The sequence below is a fragment of the Prionailurus viverrinus genome, chromosome A2, assembly GCF_022837055.1.
Source record: "Prionailurus viverrinus isolate Anna chromosome A2, UM_Priviv_1.0, whole genome shotgun sequence".
Classification (NCBI taxonomy): Eukaryota; Metazoa; Chordata; class Mammalia; order Carnivora; family Felidae; genus Prionailurus; species Prionailurus viverrinus.
Genome location: NC_062562.1, coordinates 164,405,273 through 164,411,981, shown reverse-complemented (window position 1 = coordinate 164,411,981; position 6,709 = coordinate 164,405,273).

The window sequence follows — 6,709 nt, the reverse complement described above, 5'->3', positions numbered from 1 at the left end:
ACGCCATCACGTCTATTGGAAATAATTAATGTGTTTCATTCCATAGATGGCCCACAAGAGGGAGATCTAGAACAGTTCAGCAACCAGATGTGTAACTGTATAAACCGATCTAAGGACACACAGCATCTTGGGAAGCTTTGCAGGAGTGCAAAGGGCACCGATAGAGGCTCCCGCCTGCCCTCTGTCTAAGGCAAGCGCCCTTTGAACGCGTTCAGAAATCTGCAGAGCAACCGCTCACGGTGAAGAAGACACAGCACAGGGTGCGGTGGTAAACTGAACGGTGTTTAAAACGCGCGGTTTAATGAGATGGTTGCAGAGTAAAAAGCAACATGGCAGCAAGAGGAAAATCGATCAGTGGAGTGCAGAAGCACAGGGGACAGACAGTGTCCTCGGGGACCTGTGGCCAGGTGCTTGGGGTCTGCGACCTTGGAAGGGCCCAGGAAACCCGAAACTCCTGCTGCTTGCTCACGGAACACTGAGAAATGCGGACATAGCTGTTCTTATCACTGCAGCTACAAACAGTACGGCTAGTGATAAGCATGGCTATCTTACAGCTGTCATTCAAACTTACCATTAGAAGCTTCCCCTATAAAGATTATAACCGGGTACGGTGAGTTTCAAGCTTTTCTGTGAACATTTCTGCCACTTGTTCATTCTTTTCAATCAGGTGCCAAAGGTTTTATCAAAAATTGTGGAGGGTACATAAATTAAGAATAGTCATTGGCTGGGGCGCCTGGGTGGCTCAGTCGGTTGAGTGCCTGACTTTAGCTCAGGTCATGATCTCACGGTCCATGAGTTTGAGCCCCGCATTGGGCTCTGTGCTGATGGCTCAGAGCCTGGAGCCTGCTTTGGATTCTGGGTCTCCCTCTCTCTCTGCCCCTCCCCCCCGCTCACATTCTGTCTCTCTCTCTCTCAAAAATAAATAAACATTAAAAAAAAAAAAAGAATACTCACTGGTGTCTTCATGAACTGGGAAGAAACTGCCATTACTTTTGGCATTATTATTTAGTGTTTCATCACCTATGGGAGGGCACAGACCTCCTAGTCTACCTCAACAGCAATCTCATGTGCAGGAGCAAACACCGCGCCTGATAAATCATTGGCACTCAAAAAATGTTTGTTAAATTAAAGCTATAGCCAAGTGTCTATTGGCGGATGAATGGGTAAGTAAAATGTGGTCTACACATACATGGAAAGTTTTCAGCCTTCAAAAGGACGGTAATTCTGTCACATGCATTAACATGGATGAAGCCCGAGGACATTATGCTATGTGATATAAGCCAGTCACAGATATTGTGTGATTCCAGTCATATGAGATATCTAGAGACAGAAAATTCACAGGGACAGACCGAAGTGTGGCTGCCAGGGGCTGGGGGAGGGGAACGGGGATTACTGTTTAATGGGGACACGGTTATACCCGGGGACGATGAAAAAAGTTCTGGAGGGGGGTGGTGATGGTTGCACCACAGCATGAATGGACTTAACACTATGGAACTGTACCCTTAAAAGCAGTTAAAATGGTAATTTCACGTGTATTTTATCACAACTTAAAACATAAATAAGGAAGGAAGTTAATGCTCTAGAGAGAAAAAATTGGAGAGAGTCAAATTCCCTCTGGTCAGGGTGGAAGGGCTCTGGATGGTTCCAAACCTGGTAAGTGGGTCACCGTGGCCCATTTGGGCGGAACCATAAGGCAGTGAGATCTGGAGCATGTGGCGGGGTCTCCTCGGTGGGCTCTTCCAGAGGGTAGGTGGGGACAGTCTAAAGTTTCGCTGTCCCCGAAACTCAGGAAGCTGAGTCTGCCTCAGGGTCCAATCACATCTGGTCCCGCCTCCCCCAAGCATGGCCGCTTTGGGGTTATCACCAAGCGGGGCTGTGACCAACAGAAACCAAGGAGGAAGCATGAGAAACCGGCTTGTGAGTCGAAGTGTCCCAGGTAAGTGGGGTCACGGAAACCACCCAGCGGCCCGAGGCGCAGTGAAAGAACAGTAAGGTCTTTGTGCTGAGGTCACGGAGTGTATCTTCCTTCCTGGCCACCCAGACCCAGAAGGGCACAGGTTCGCAGGTGCACAGAATCACTGGTCACACCCGAGAAAGGATGGGTGAAAGCAAGAGAAAGAAAGAGAAAGAGAACAACCTCAGGAAGAGGGGAAATCTAGCATCTCTTAACTTGCAAAAACCGAAGGCGGATTCTGCAGCCCATACATTAGTGACGTGGATGTTGGCCCCAAGCAAGCTCCGAGATTCTGGGTTCTAGGACAGTAAACAAAGGGCCTCTTCAAAGGAAGGTTTATCACAGGGAGAAATCCCGCTCCTCAAGGCTTCTCAGAAAAAGGCTCCCCATTGCCCAATTCATCAGTAAAGGGTTTTTGTTACACAATCATATAGTAACTCTGACCCGAGAGTCAGCTTTTGTCCCACATGTCAGGCTAACACCCTGTGAGAGAACAGAAAAAAAAAAATATATATATGTATATATTACCAATATATTACCTATATATACATATATACACATATATTACCCGTATATGTATATATGTATATATATCTGTATATATTACCTATATATACATATATATACCTGTATATATTACCTATATATACATATATGCACACATGAATATATATACATATATATACATGTACGTATATATACATACATATATACACACACACACACACATATATATATATATATATATACACACATGTACGTATATATATGTATACAGGTCTCTGCCTCCGGTTCCTGGCACAGAGCTCCTAAATTACAAGGGTTTTAGGTACGCCAGGAGCTTCTAATATTTGGTCTTCAGCCCTGGCTCCTGACACAAAACCCCCGAATCCTTTGGGATTCCCCGGGTGATGGCAGTGATTAGAAACTCGGGCCATTCAGCCCTGCCCCCCACTCTCCTGAGAGGGGTGAGGGGCTGGAGATGGGCTTCATGATCTATCATGTCTGTGTGGTGAAGCCTCCATAAAAGCCCCAAAAGTATAGGGTTCAGAGAGCTCCTGAGTTGGTGAGCATGTGCAGATTTGGGCAGAGTGGTGTGCTCGGAGCGCGCTCAGAAGCTAAAATGGTCCCCAAACACGCCCAGACTGAGAAGGGAGTCTGGCTGCCTTTAAAGGATGGGTTTCCTATTGGGGCTTGGGGGTCTCCACCAAGACATTAGTGACCAGAAACCAAGAGTGAGCCTCCGAAAGAGTCAGCTGCACCCCTCAGCTGGCTCTCTCTCTCTCTCTCTCTCTCTCCAATGTAGTTCATGGTACAGACAGAAAATACAGACTCTCAACTAAGACAGGCGGGGCCTGTGAATTCTGGTTCCACCACTTACTAATTACATGGCCTTGAGAAAGTTAATTACCCTCCTCATTAAGTCTCAGCTCCCTTCCTTTGTAAAATTGGGGTAATATTACTTTTCTCATGTGCCTGTGACACTAAGAATGAAGTAAGCACTAGTAGAGTATTTCATTCACTGATTCATTTTTAAGAACCCACAGTCTACCAGGTCAGCAATGTGCTCCTTTGATGTTTCCTTTTCTCTTCATCTAAGCAAGGGAGAAAGAGATTTGCTTATTACTGTCCCGTGGAAGGATGATAAAAACCTTTTGCATTGATATTGGTGCCCAGAACATTAAGATTATTTGAAGAAAGATATTCATATGTATATGTGTGTATATGCACAAGTATATGTACCAATATGTGTGTGTATATACACATACACATATATCATATGATGTTATAATATTATAAGCTGGTTTCCATAAAGGATTTGTATCAGTTTCAGAAAAAACAAGATGGTCAAAAATTGTGCCATCACTTAGCACCCTTATACTCTGCTGGTGGTAATCCCAGTTAGTAAAATGTTCCTAAATGCACTTTATTATGTCAGGAGTTTTAAAATCTTTAGGTATTTTGGCGACTTCTAAAAATCTATCATAAGGAAATATTGGAAATACACGCATCAAAATGTTACTAGTCAAGGTGAAATTACAGGTGACTATTATTTTCAAATTCTGTAAGTTTACTTTTATCAAAGGAAAAATAAACATAATGCTAAAACAACAGAAAATCGTTTCTGTACGAGGGGAAAGAAACTTCTGGAGCCTTCCTGAACATCAACTCATCAGCCTTCTTTGGTCTATTTTTACTGTTCATTTTTACTGCATGGAGCATTCGACTCTGTTGACGATCCTATCTTCTAGAAACCTTTTCCTTTGACTTCTGCAGCACTGGGCTCTGCAAGAAACGGTGCTGTGATTGATTAGCAATGTCTGCTACAGGCACAGGAAAGGAGATGGGGACACTCATGCTACATATTTGCCATTTTTGCTTTAGCCACTTTCCCCTTAACCCCCCATCCTCATGGCAACACTCACCATCTCTGTGCCAAAGAATCAAGCCCCCAGTCCCTGTACCTTTCATTCTCCCACCTTCTATGCCCATCTGTTCAACTTCATACATTCCTGATGCTGGGCATCTTGACAAATTGAATTGATTTTCTTCTCCTGTAAACAAAGTAGATTATGTCACTCACCTGCTTTCAATCCTGTCACCTCCCTTGGGCTGCAGGATAAAGGTCTCAATGTTTTAGAATCGCCCAGGAAGACCTTTGCTGCCTGTTCTGACCTCACGTGCCATCCTGGCCTCTGGGCCACGTGCTCCACTTGTTCCGGCCATTGTGGTGGTTGCCCCACTGCCGACACCCCTCCCCCACCCAACTCTGGCCTCTCGGCCTTCAATGCCCCTTCCCTTCCCATCCCACCAAGTTCAACTCCTCCTGGAAGGTTTAGGTCAAATGCCACTTCCTGGGAAGGCCTCCTCAACTTCCAGAGCTGGATTCCCAGCCTTTGTCCTGGCCAGTATTTTCTGCAATTGCTATACCAACCACTCCCTCCCCGTGCTCCTGTGTGTGCTCATTTACCCGTCTCCCTGATGGGCCCCGGCTCCTCTTGGAAAACCCCAGCGCCCCTTCACCTTGTAACACACAGAGCCGAGAACCTGGCTCTGAAGAAAGCTTTGCTGAATGCATAAACGAGAAGAGAACCTGTTAGATACTCAGGGGCCTGAGAACAGGTTGTTTTTGTAGATGAGCATTACATACATATATTCCCAGAGTGCCTGGGTGACTCAGTCAGTTGAGTGTCTGACTTTTGGTTTCAGCTCAGGTCATGATCTCACAGTTCATGGGTTCGAGCCCGGCATCGAACTCCGCGCTGAAGGCAGGGACCCTGTTTGGGATTCTCTCTCTGTCTCTCTGTCTCTCTCTCACTGTCCCTCTCCCACTTGTCCTCTCTCTAAAAATAAATAAACTTCAACATGGTAGCCATGAACGTTTGGTAACAGAAGGGTTGTACTGTGCCCATTGTCTATCCCTGAACGAGTTCTTTAGGAGAACGTGTTTGGGGCCCTGAACTCCAGTGGTATTTGTTCATTGGAATCCCCTTGTCTAACACATGCTTCCCCAGCTCCCAGATCAGTCTGAGGAAGGACACGCCAGGAAGTGTGGGTGACTATGACGATCAGAACGACCTCAGTCTTTGTGTCCAAGCTGCTCTTTCCTCATGAGCTTGTGGAAAGTGAGACTCCATTCTTCCGCCAGCGTGCATCAAAGTCTCAACGTGTTCATACCTTAACAAAGTGACACCTTGTGTACAAAAATGGCTTTCAACTGCATGTTATCACTGCAAAGGAAGAGTTTTAGCTGACTACTTATAAAAGAATATGACCGCAGCATGACTTATCCTGACACCTGTGTGCCAGGGGACAATTCCAGGGTCATCCCTGCATGGAGATCAGCACCCCAATGTTCTTGGTGGGGTATGCTATGACTAAATATCTGTGCTCCCCACTGCCATTCATATGTTGAAACAGAGTCTGGCAATATTGAATTAGATACCTCTTGAGTGTTGATTTCAGTATTTCCCTGGTACTAACTTCATCCCAATGTGGTGGTATATGGACATAGGGCATTTGGGAGGTGATGAGGTCATGAGGGTGGAGACTTCATGATGGGATTAGTGCCCTTATAAAACAGACCCCAGAGAGCTCCCTCAGTCTTTTTGCCATGGGAGGACACACCAGGAAACAGGTCCACACCAGACACTGAATGAGCTGGTACCTTGAATTGGACTTCTAGAATCCAGAAATGTGAGAAATAAGTCTCTGTTGTTTATAAGCCATCCGGTCTATGGTATTCTGTTATAGACGCTCACATGAACTAAGGTAGGATGAGTCTTCACCTGTCCTTATTCCTTGAGCAGCCCTGGCTAAGCTGGATTAGGCATCCCAGGTCCACCCTATCTCTTGTCCAGACCTGCATGGACAATTAGCCAACCGGAACGATTAGCCAATGGAAGTAGAAATGCTGTATGAGGCAAAGGGACTGGCTGGACAGTGTAGACCCTCCACCCTATTTGCCCTACACATCAAAGCAAGCTGTGTCTTCCCAGGGTCCTCCCGAGAAGGACAGCCTGTCTCCCACGGGAAGGTCACCTTCCCAGTGACCCAGAGTCTACAAGTAGCTCCTGGCTCCAGGACACCAAGCCAGGGTAGCCTTAGCATGGACTGAGTAAAGGCAATAGAGATCTCAAAAACCAAGGTGCCATCATGGCAGTGGGTTCAACTCCTGATTTGCCTAGTAATTGTTCAGCCCCTGGCTGCCAATTTATTATCTTCAAGTAGAGAGTGAATGGAGGGTAACTCTGG